The following is a 12906-nucleotide window of genomic DNA, read 5'->3' on the forward strand; positions in this document are numbered from 1 at the left end:
CGCCATTTCCTCGACATAGTTCAAACATCCCGCGCTGCCACAGAGCGGCTGCCAAATCGAATAAAAGCAATTGCTCCAATCGTCGACCGGATTATTTACTGGGAATCCGCCAAATACGTAATAATGTAATAATAACGAGTGCACATCTTGGACACTTGTTACCCACGCTGAATTTTAAAAAAACCACCAGACAATGTCGGAAATACTCCACAATCTATTTTCGTGAATTTCTTGTCAGGGGGTACCTTTCAATGGGTAGTTAGTTACAAGAAGTGATTCTATAAAGGTCACTACACTATCGGGTATATGAAAATTCCTCGGGCCTCTAGCCAAAAAAGGTCAAATCATCGACCAACAATATATCAGATGGGTCAAATACATCTTTGACTTTCGATTGTAATATCCCCACGATATTATATGCAATAACGCGACGTAGGGATGGTGATGTATCCCATTGCATATTATAATAAATCTCATTAGGCGTTTGATACAAGACGACCGAACCAACAAGCAAAAACATCATTCTATTGTACCCATGTCCAGAAATAAATATCAACAAAAAATTACCCTTTTTCAGAAATAGCCCTAAGTATCTAAATTAAAAAAATGGTAAGTAGGTAGCTACTGTTGAGCAAACTTGATCATTATCGGGGTAAAGACCCTATCATTAATTTGAGTGTATTCGACAAATATGAACCCAATCACCGCAGTATGCGGCAACTATCCACCGTAAATAATATTATCTGTTATCGCTTTATTTATGTTTGCTTTCTTGTTTGTTATATATTTAGCTTTATTAAATCTGTGTATATCGATTCTAAAACTAATATAATAATATTCTATTAAATAAAATAAATACTTTTTTAGTTTCCTTTACATTTACATTTAACCCTCTCGAACATGAATTATGAAAAATGATTAAATAATAATGTTTAAGGATACTTTCTATGAATATCTGTTCTACTATCTATTCTTTTAAATAGGTAGAGAAGTTGGAAAACATATTTTTTTAAATTTAACACCCAAAGTGGAGAGGCTTAAAGTGATCAAAGGGTAGGTACAGCGTACAGCGGTTATAATTTTGCCATACAAAATAATTCAATGTATCTTTCAAGTAAATAACATATTTGTGAAACTAAATTCTTTATAATTTTTTTAGGTAAAGTCGTATTATAGGTAGGTACATACAAAAAAATCGTTTTTGAAAAATGGTTTAACGGCGTTCATGAAAATCATCAAAACAATCGGGAAAATGATATATTTTCTTCCTTTTGCAACACTTTAGATAGTATTTGGAAACATAGTATGACTTGTAAGTTTTTTCAGTCAACTCCATCTCGTCTAAGCTCAACTTTTTCAGCGATCCTATATTCTAACCCTTTTATTGCCATCTATTGGGCTAAAGGATATTGGACCTTTTTTGACTGAATGACTGCATCCAGTGTATACGAGAGATGAAGCAAGAGATAATTTGAATTCTAATACGTCTAACGGCTCGTTGTTGCCATAAAATCTAATAACCTTTTATTATTATAGTAATCTAGTAACCTTTTATTATTTAACTTAAATAAATACTAGGGTATTGTAGATTAAACGTTGCCACGCATTAAGCATATTGAGTTGGAGTTGCATTGTTTTTATCCTAGTAAATCTGCTACAGCCATAGACCAATACAGCACAATATAGACCTCATGACTCTGTTCCGAATTATTTCCATTCTTATTTGTATTGCTCAAAAAAATTACACTTGTGGATAATTTAATTATAAATTTAAGTTATTTTCTAGTTTTTAAAGCGCCCGCGATGTGTTGTTGTCCAAAAAATACGCTAAAAAAATGGTTAATTTTACAATTTTTTGATGGGTTTGGGTACCGCCGCCCGGTAACCATTTATTGGGTAACCAACACCTCTGCCACAGGACACCCTAAGTGGTTCGCTACGTTTGGTGATTTAGCAGGGGTGCCCGGGTTCATCGGGTGAGCTGAATGCGCCTGCCCACCAGCTGCGTGGTGTGCCAGATCGGGGAGGCTGGTTTTGGGAGACCCTTTGACCTCTTCAACGGGTCTCTCTTGACCAGTTGAAGCGATCACTTGGGTGAGGTAACTTAGTAAACACCACGATTATTACACGTCTTCAGGACAGCAGTACAATTCTCTGTTAAAATCTGAAAATGTGGAAGCTCAATATAACAAGTGTTACATGTTACTTGTAAATTTTAGTAGACTATTGTACTGCCCTGAAGAAACTATGGTTGAAATAACACATCTGCCCTGATGATGGACACTGCAATGCTGTCCGAAACGTTGGCTAAAGAAGGATTTAGCGCAACACGGCATAACACCCCAAAAACAAATAACGAAAATACTTTTGGCCGTGAAAATATTAAATCATATTATATAAAATGTATGTTTACTAAGTTATTATTTTATTTTAAATTTTTAAAAAATACACATATTTAGGAGAATAAAGTTTTCGATTACAAATAGTGCGGATTAAGATTGCACTATCTGTTTATATTTGTAGTAGGTACCCACTAATATATGTTAAAATGCAAGATTGCCAAGTTCAATGCGAAAAGTTGATGCACCATTCCCAGTCGCCGGTTTTAAATACACAGGAGAAACGTGTGAGGTGTGCGGCGTAATTAGATTATATACCAGGGTTATCGACGGCAACTACAACAAATTAAAAAAGGCCGATCTCATCGTCTCATAAGATGTATACAAGGTAACCAACAACAACAGACCGAACATGATGCTGATTAAGGACGGGTAGTATCACAGAATTTAAACAATTCATTAAAGTTCGAAGTTAATTTTCAAGTTCTGCTATTATATCAGTTTTGTTAACTATTTGGCCCATTGAAAAGATCTTGAAAATTAATTTAGAAATTTCATGAATTATTCAAATTCTGTGAAACAATTGGCCCTAAACAGTCATTCTTCAACAATAACAAATTAATGCTGACATACTTCGTAATTAAAAATACTGATACAACTACAAGCGTCTCATTTACATAGATAAAGAGATATTGACCCTTATCTTTTTTCGAAGAACAACAGTTTAAACAATATGATATTATATTATAAATAAAACCATTAAAGGTTTTCACTTCAGTATTAAAAGTATGATAGACAACCTTTTGTCTGATGGGGTAAGGGAGGAACAGAATAATAGGTATGATTTAGGTACTATTACGGAGAATAGGGCCTTCTTAGACAAGCTACTAAATACAAATTTGATTTAAGCGTGTGTCTATGTCATCTTTGGGGATGCTATGTGGAGGGTATTTTTTTTAAGTAATAGAAGGAGGGGAAGTTCTGAAAAGGAAAATGTATGCGGTGCAAGGCGTTGGGTCGAGATTGGAGATCGAAGAGAGGCCAAAGGGTCTTCCTCAACCGGCCTCTCCCGACCCGATGGGCCCGCCACCAAGACCTGGATAAACTCGGGTATCCCTGCAAACTCACCAAAACTACTTGGGGTGACCATCCTATTCATGGATAACCAATGAATGGGTTCCGGGGCGCCAGTATCCATACCCGTTTCCCAAATTGAAAGGGTTTTATTTCGAATACTTGTTGCATCGAGAGAGGTTAAACATTTGGTACAACCTTGTTTACATGTTGTAATCACAATTGAATGCGTGCGAGGAGATCCCAGAAATAAGCATAATTTTAAAAAGTCAAGGAAAGACAAACATTCTCGGGTTACAAATAACCTGACCAAATTTGAAAATCTCCTAACACCTTCACACTATTTGCTCGATAGCAATAATGTTGAAAAAACTTCTAAGAAGCATCGACCAAAGTCAAGAAACAAATAAGTTTTTTTTTAATATTTGATAATGATTAAAATAACGATTTGTTGTCAGATAGCCCTGCCTTAGAGCAGTAAATAGAATGAACACGCGCTAGTCTATAAATAGTTAGCACTGCACGCGGGAGAGATGCACATTTGTACATTGCACATGTGCACTTATTGCACCGTGCACACAAGAAGAAAACTCGCGGCGTGTTTCATTTTATGAGCGTCGCGACATCGATTTGGCGTTCGAAAATTTATCACGTCGCACTTAGAATGTTGGATATTTCGTTATACCGGTTGGGTCGGGGGTTGAAGAACCAGGAAAAATGACCGAAAATGGGGTAAAAAAACATCTGAATATAATTTTACGTAGAATTACGCTCCAGGCGAGTAGTACCCACGCCCACAGAAGCTACGATACCAAAATGTCAATTGATTTGTCAATTATTATTACTGTGATGCTACCATTATCACATACTGGTATTATTATAGTATAGTGATGCTACCATAGATAATATAAATTATTCAATGATTTTACGCAGGATTATAATTCATTCATCTACCACTCAAATTGAACCGATCGCGATATGAGTTTACAAAAACTTATTTAGAAAAAAATGGTTCCATGATAAATCAACACATGGACAATTCAACACACTTTTAAGAAGTGATATAAAGTCATTAAAAACGATGAAAAAAATAATTTAAACCTAACCTAACCTAACCTACTTAACCCAGTTAATAAAGTTTTTGTTTCATCACTTTCCATGACTTTATATAACTTTTCAAAGATGTGATGAATTATCATTTTGATGATTTAACCGTACACCAAAAAAAAACACATCCATTTCAATTAGATAGATTTTATCGATAAAACATTACAATAATGAAACGCTTCAAAGGAATCAAATATCGCGGAACTAGTGTAAGGTCCCTAGAAGATTTCCTGATTTAATTAATCTTACTTTGGGAGGCAGATACGGGTACCGCCGCACCGGCAACCATTCATTAGAAAAGTAATGGTTCGCTGATTTTGTTGACTTATCAGGGGTGTCTGGGTTCATGGAGTGATGTTTGTCCAGGTTTTGGCGGCGGAAGTTTCTGCCCGCCAGCTGCGTCGTGGGCCGGATCAGGAGAGACCGGTTGAAGGAGACCCTTTCACTTCTCCAGCCGGACGGAAGGGATGGATTCATACATCCGTCACTCCTGGACACACTGACCTCCAGATTCATGCCAACCCCTCATACATTTTTCCTTCCCATGACTTCCTATCCTTCCTTTCCTTATTAAGTCCCTTCACATATATCTAAATATGATATAGGGCCCAGAGCGAAATTATTTTCCTCAGGGCCGCCTCCTGTGCGGAGTTAACGAAAAAAAATTATAATAACAAAATGTGTTAGAGGCAATAATAATCAGGGTAATTAAAATGGCCTCGGATAACATTAAACGCAAATGAGGTGAAATTTCAGAGCGCTAAATAAATTATCTACCTTTTTATCCAATAAGACGGCGTGGTCGAGATTACTTTTTGTTATTTCATAATTTATTAATTTAAAATAATACATATTATAGTTGCGGCACGTTTCAGAGTGGAACATATTCTCAGTATCGCCCTGGTGTAAAACCACCATTCAGAATTAAAACGTTGCTTGAAATGACTTTAGCCGTGCTTAGTGCCAGATCTCCAATATCCAGGTACTCCCCCACCTTATTCTTCCCATCTTCTTTCCTCCCCCACCCTACCTTCAGCCTCACGACATTTGGGGATGCCGTAGTACTGGCTCCAGTCGGGTTAGAGCAGTTGGTACTCTTGTGCGGTATTCACATAAAAATAAAAATAAATAAGAGGAATCACAGGAAGATGTACCAAAAACTTAAAAATCCAAAATTATTTCACTAGATTTGATAATCATTACATCAGGCGGATTTAATAAAATTAGCAGGAAGACGACACAGAAAAACTATGTTCTTGTAACGGTATCTGTGCCAAAATTCCGCTGAAATATAAACAAAAACAGTTGCCAACGGGATCACACAAGAACAAAAAAAAACTTGTACGTCCTCCTTAAAAAAAAGGAAGAAATGGTTTTCGAAAAAGATCAAGGCCGGCGATTATAAATAGTAATTAGGATCTTGAACCAAATGAGAAATGAGAAATGCGAAAGCCGATGAGAGCGATGTTAGTTAAATTGTTAGATAAAAGTAAGACAAATCAATTTATCAATTTATTTAGGGGTTTCTGATATCACCCAAACTACCAAAGAGGTGATGAGGAAATAATACGGCCTCTTTGATATTGTTAACTTATTTTTTAATATTAAATCATAATTTAAAATTATACGCCGCCTGGTCGTGGATTTTTAAGTTTTCTGGGCCTTGTGAAAAATAGCTATTTTTTAACGTTTACGCAGAGTTTCTCGAAATCAGATATATCCAGTATTTTTTATCTTATTTTGAATGTAAGGTGTCATTTTCATCAAGAAACGGGTGGAAACTGGGGTGGGATGATTTTTCTCATGACAGTGCCCTTTCTCTTGTTTTAGGGTCAAGCAAAATTTCATCAATCCCGGAATAAAACTGTAGTAAAAAAACAAAATAAAAATCAAATATACACTCTAATTTATACCTATAGAAAAATTTCGGCACGTTTCAAAGTGGTAGATCGTACAGATCTAAACGTTGTTTAAAATGGTTTTAGCCGTGTTTGGTGACCGATTTCAATAGCCAGGTGCTTCTCCACATTCCTCTCCCCCATCTCCTTCCCCTCCCACTACCTTAGGATGCCGTAGTCTCACTAGCTCCAGACGGTTGGAACTATTGTGCGGTATCTTATTAAAATATATATTAAGGCGATGCACTACGTCGTGTAATATTTTAAATTGAGCCGGTATCAATAACAACCCTTACGTAGATGGCGATAAGGTTTTAATTCCCGCTTAACACCATCCGCCTGTTTTGATTTATGCAAGAAAAAAACATGGCCAAAAAGTGCCTTTTATTTTATTTTGTGGATGTTCAGGCATAAACATTTAATTTTTTTCGATCATTTTATAAATAACTTAATTTGCCACATTATACAATAAAATCATAACCGAAAATGGGTTCGTAAGTAGGAGATTTTGAACTTTAAAGCAGTTTTCATAGGCCTTTACATTATTTTTTTCTGGGCTTATTTTTTTTTTTTTTTTTTTTTTTTTTTTTTTATTAACAAAATTTTTGATACATATACAATTCAGGTACATACATAGTAATATAGAATGAAAGAGTAACAAAAAAATCCCACAAAGGCGAAGCCTGAGCGTGGGTATTATAGTGTAAGGATAAAACAGTGGTGTTTAAAATATAGTTTTTTTTAAACTTGTTAAATGTATCTATAGAGATCAATGTGATTGGTTTTTTTTTTTTTAGAGAAGTTTCTATTTTTTTTTTTTTTTTTTTTTTTTAAATTTACAAACATATATACACACACACACACACACACACACACACACACACACATACACACACCCTTGTTTGTCCAATCCCGATTTCGAGGACTTCAACTGGCTACCCGAATTCGAGGTCCTGTTATATTATACAGGGTGTATCGGCACTAACCCGACAAACTTTAACCAGCTATTCCTTAGCACATTTGGAGTAAAAAATGTTATGTGCACTTTGCTGTCCGGTAACGTTTTTTTTTAATAAAAAATTAATTAAACATATTTTCACCACATGTCACCACTGTTTTATCCTTTGTCAAAATTTGAAAGCAACATCGCAACTCTCGCGTGTTGCTGCGAACGAAGCCCGTATTACATAATCCAGTACCAGAAAAGAAATATTTTATTTAACAATAATGATTATTCACATTTTTCGTATGCGAATCACTGATTGTCTTCTTGTATTGTACACATCAGTTTTATTTTTGTATCTAAATTGTTTCACCTCTGGAATGCTTTGGTTTCACCTCTTACGCGTTTCACGTATTAAATAGTCTAATTTTGAAACTAAGAAACTAATTATTAGTAGATTTCCTGAATTTATAATCGAAGTCCAATAATTCTGAGCACTTTTAAAAACAATTTTCCTCACTTAGGTACTTATCAATAATAATAATTGGATTATTTGAACAGCGCCGTTGTTTTTTAAATCACCGTAAGTGCTCTGTCAAAATGTTACTTGCTAGGCTATCCTACAACGTATATTTTTTAATAAATTTAGTTATTTACAACTTCGCGGAATGTGATTTATGAATATTATTGCTTATGTTAAAAGCCTTCCAGAATTACCGGAATATAACGAGCAGCTTGACACACTTAAGTTTATTTCCACTAATTTGAAGGTACAAAGAATGTATAGTTTTAAAAACAATCCCGATGAATCAAAAAACGGTTCATATAAAACTGCTGCGCAACACACTGAGACAAAGGAAAGCACTCACACAAACGTCATGACTGCATTGGATTGACCACCTGCAAATGAATGCTGCCAGATTGCTAATTTATTTAAACAATAATTATTAAATTTTATTTAAAATATCGCAATTTTTTTAAAAAATCGACAATAAATTACAACTATAATTTAAAAAAAATATTCTTAACCCCACGCTTTTTCGTAATTGATTAATTAATTCAGAATTTAAACGTTGCTTGAAATGACTAGCCGTATTTGGTGACCAGATCTGAATATCCAGGTTCAGAATTTAAACGTTGCTTGAAATGACTAGCCGTATTTGGTGACCAGATCTGAATATCCAGGTTTAGAATTTAAACGTTGCTTGAAATGACTAGCCGTATTTGGTGACCAGATCTGAATATCCAGGTTCAGAATTTAAACGTTGCTTGAAATGACTAGCCGTATTTGGTGACCAGATCTGAATATCCAGGTTTAGAATTTAAACGTTGCTTGAAATGACTAGCCGTATTTGGTGACCAGATCTGAATATCCAGGTTCAGAATTTAAACGTTGCTTGAAATGACTAGCCGTATTTGGTGACCAGATCTGAATATCCAGGTTTAGAATTTAAACGTTACTTGAAATGACTAGCCGTATTTGGTGACCAGATCTGAATATCCAGGTTCAGAATTTAAACGTTGCTTGAAATGACTAGCCGTATTTGGTGACCAGATCTGAATATCCAGGTTTAGAATTTAAACGTTGCTTGAAATGACTAGCCGTATTTGGTGACCAGATCTGAATATCCAGGTACTTCCTCACCTTCCACTCCTTCCCTTAGCCATAAAACTTACCCCAATTCAACATAAAAATTGTTTAAATTATCGGATGTAATGAAATGCATAATAATTAGACCCCAAAATACTTAATTATTCAGGGAAATAAACCCCTGAGTCATCAGTTGGAAATACCAACGACATTAAGTGAAATTAACAATGCAATAATCCTATTATTGCATTGTTTAAAATTTCACTTAATTATTAGCATTAGCAAATAATATTGGGATTAGCAAATAATAATTTACGACAATTTACTCGGAAATCAATAAAGCCAGAATAATAAAAAAAGAAAGTTATCACTTACGTCGTCTGTAAGTGGCTTTACCAAAGTTTGATAATGCCGTCAGAAGGTGAAACAGCTGTCACGCGTAATAATAATTACAACTAGCAGAACTTGTTTATAAACACACTGTTTTTATAAATTTTTTAATAAGACTGTTAAAATAAAAAAAATCTCTAAATTGAAATGGAGTTCTACAAACTAAACTTAAAATCAAATAAATTTATTGCGAAGGTTCAAAGTACTGTACTGTAATATTATATTAAATAATTTTTACGTGTTTAATTATTGTTTAAAGTCAGATTAAAGCGATTAAAAAACCCACCTGGCAATTCTTATTCGAGTTTCGTTGTTTTTACGTATTGGCGCGCTTACAAGCATCAGTCGTCTCATTTTTAACCATTAATATTTAGTGTGTAGGAAAGAGAGAAGACGCTTTTCGACACACTTGTCGAAAAACTTGTTGAATGCCGACGGGCATACTCTTCTACAGATTTTATTAAATATTGATATGTAGGTAATATTGATGTGTAAATGAATGACATTGTGAGAATTTTACCAATAAATAATAAATGAAAATGCGGACATGTAGTTTATGTTAATTTTTTTATTGGAGCATTTGTTCGAAGTGACTACCATTATTTTCGATGCAAGCGTGTAGTCTTGTTATATTTTGATTATTTAAGTTTGCAGGATTTGCTTTAATTTCTGCAGCGGCTTCCATCACTCGTTCGAGCAGTTGCTCTCTTGAGGCTATTGGCTTAGCATACACTTTTTCCTTGAGAGCCCCCCACAGGTAGTAATCCAGGGGGGTCAGGTCGGGTGATCTTGGTGGCCAAGCAATGGCCGGACTTCCACGGCCTATCCAACGACCAGGAAACTCGACATCCAAGTAGTTCCGCACGGCAATCGAATAGTGTGGTGGGGCTCCATCGTGCTGGAACCACATTCTCCGTAGTAATTCGAGGTTCACATCTTCCAGAATCTCGCCCAGTTGCACTTGTAAGAACTCCAAATACATCGGTCCATTTAGTCTGGGAGGCAACTCGATTGGACCGAGTATTTGATTTCCCAGGATTCCTGCCCACATGTTGATGGAAAATCTGTCCTGGCTCGACGACTCCCGAACAAGCTTGGGGTTTTGTTCAGCCCAATGGTGCAAGTTGTGCACATTTAGCACTCCTGTTTTAGTGAACTGTGCTTCGTCGGTAAACAATATGTTTTTCATGAAGTCTGCATCTCTTATGACATTATGCAGCATTCTTCTGCAGTACACGACTCTGGAAAAGTGGTCATTCTCCATGAGGCCTTGGCAGCGCCTATAGTGAAAAGGTTTGAGCCCGTGCTTCTTCAGAACTCTCCATACCGCCATGTGTTCCCTGTGTCCTATCATCAGAGCGACCCGACGCACGGACAGCGTGGGGTCTTCGGTAATTAAGTTCAGGATTCTCTCCTCAACTGCCACAGGAACGATGTTGTGTCCTCCGCCGGCGCCTTCAATCCGTCCGATGCCACAGTCACGCAATTGTTGATACATCTGAAACAAAACAACAAATAACAACTGCTTTTATTATTCAGCTCAGTAATAATGTCAAATAAACAATCGCGGGCTTTTTCACTCATTTTATTTTTAAAGAACACTTATTTTAGGCACATATCAGAAAACTTACGTTTTCTCTTCATTTATTTCATTTTTTTATAGTAAAATGTATAACAAAGTGTTTTAAATTATAATTTTCTTAACTAGGTACGGTTGATATCTTGGATTCACAGGGGTGAAATTGAATTCAAGTAATTTAAATAATCCCATGGTGAGAAAGGGAGTGAATTCAATTGCAGTGAATGATGCATTTATTAGAGATTAAAATTAATTAACTTTTTAAAACGCCGTTTAGTGACCACTGAACACAAATCACCTAAAGTACAATTTACATTTTTAAAGTTGGTGGCCCCTTGTTATGTTTTTAATGTTCCCAGTTTAAATTTCAAAAGCGCTTTTTGGCATTATCAATGAATGTAAATAGTTTCAATAAACAATTGATAGGGTACAAACCTGGACAAAGGTAGCATGGTGTGGGACGCGTCTTCCAGGAAACCTCATGCGATACTCCCTTACGGCTGCTCGTGAATTTCCATTGCAAAATCCATAAACAAAAACAATATCTGCTTGCTCGGCAGGTGGATAATTGAGGGGCATATTTCAACAGTAAAAACTTAGATAACAAAACAAAAACGAAACTAGAAACTTGATGACATGCGAACTCCCAAAACAGCACTGACCACTGATACGAGACGGGGTGGCGGGAACCACACGGGACTTGAGACAGAATATGTGTGAAAGAGATGACAGTAGCGCGGCGTTGCCAATTATTTTACCCCTATACTGTGGGCAGTAGCGGAGTGTGGAAATTTTATTTATTTTTTGTTTTTAAAAGAAAAAAAATGTTACCGGACAGCAAAGTGTACATAACATTTTTTACTCCAAATGTGCTAAGGAATAGCTGGTTAAAGTTTGTCGGGTTAGTGCCGATACACCCTGTATAAAGTAGACATGTATTCTACACTTATACGTATACTCAAGTTAATCGTGATCGTTGCTGTCTATTCGGTTTCATCATACACCCGGTAAGCACCTAGAAAACGGTCCTCAAAAAACCGGAATACACAGCCGGTAACTGAGGACTTCCCATATCCGAGGCCTGTCCACGTATTCAGGATTACACATACGTAAAATACACGGATCTCGGAAGGTCCTCGATTTAGTGGTCTATAGTTTTTGGTCCTCGAAATAGTGTGGAACGAATTTCTTACACGTATCTTGGAAGCGTCGCGGCTCGTCCTAACGTTCGCTCGTTCGGTGAACAGGCAACAAAAGTATACGCCTCATCGTATTGCTAAATATTTTATTTAAAATATAAATTTGCACAAAACTTAAAAAAAGGTTCAAAATAAAATTGAATTGCCTATCTAAATATATGAATTTGGTAAGAGATCATTACGGCTGACACCCGACAGGCAATGCACCCCTCCACCCGCGCGCCCGGTGGCGTATTTCCTTTTCCGTGTTCAATAGGAGGCAGTACTGCCTCGAAACCCGCACGGGTTTGTAACGCCGTTCTCCTTCCAAACCCGTGTTCAATACGAGGCACGCGTCCTCCTACTGAATACGGGTTTGTAACGCCATTTCTTTTTCCAAATCCGTGTTCAGTACGAGGCATGCGTTGTCCAATCGTTTATAATTACCATGCGCATTAATTGAGCACTACGGATACATGTTTGTTCCGAGACATTTTTTGTATGTGTAAATTGTGTATGTATTAAAGATGGGCAATAAAACGCATAATCTAGGAACCTTTTTTATTAGGTATTTATTATTTATTAACACCCTAGAGGGCTTTTGTAATTGTGAGAAAACAAGACAAATGAATGCAATAAATTTTGTGTAAATTATTAAAATATTAATACGATGATTTGATATATAATACTGCTTTAGCCTGAAATATTCAAGCCCAGTGGCAAAGAATTACTAATATCTTGGAAAGGAATTCAAATGCTCAACAAAAATTCTCACCAAGTTTGGATGTGATTTGTCAAAGCTTAATT

At 36.1% G+C, this 12906-nt stretch overlaps 1 protein-coding gene across 1 annotated transcript in view; it reads right to left on the reverse strand.

Moving 5' to 3' along the window:
* The window catches only part of Gyg (glycogenin 1), an 81493-nt gene that overhangs the window by 23744 nt on the left and 44843 nt on the right, over window positions 1–12906 (reverse strand). The window lies entirely within an intron of this gene.

The sequence above is a fragment of the Hesperophylax consimilis genome, chromosome 3 (genome assembly GCF_061612785.1).
Source record: "Hesperophylax consimilis isolate HC1 chromosome 3, BYU_Hcon_1.0, whole genome shotgun sequence".
Taxonomy (NCBI): domain Eukaryota; kingdom Metazoa; phylum Arthropoda; class Insecta; order Trichoptera; family Limnephilidae; genus Hesperophylax; species Hesperophylax consimilis.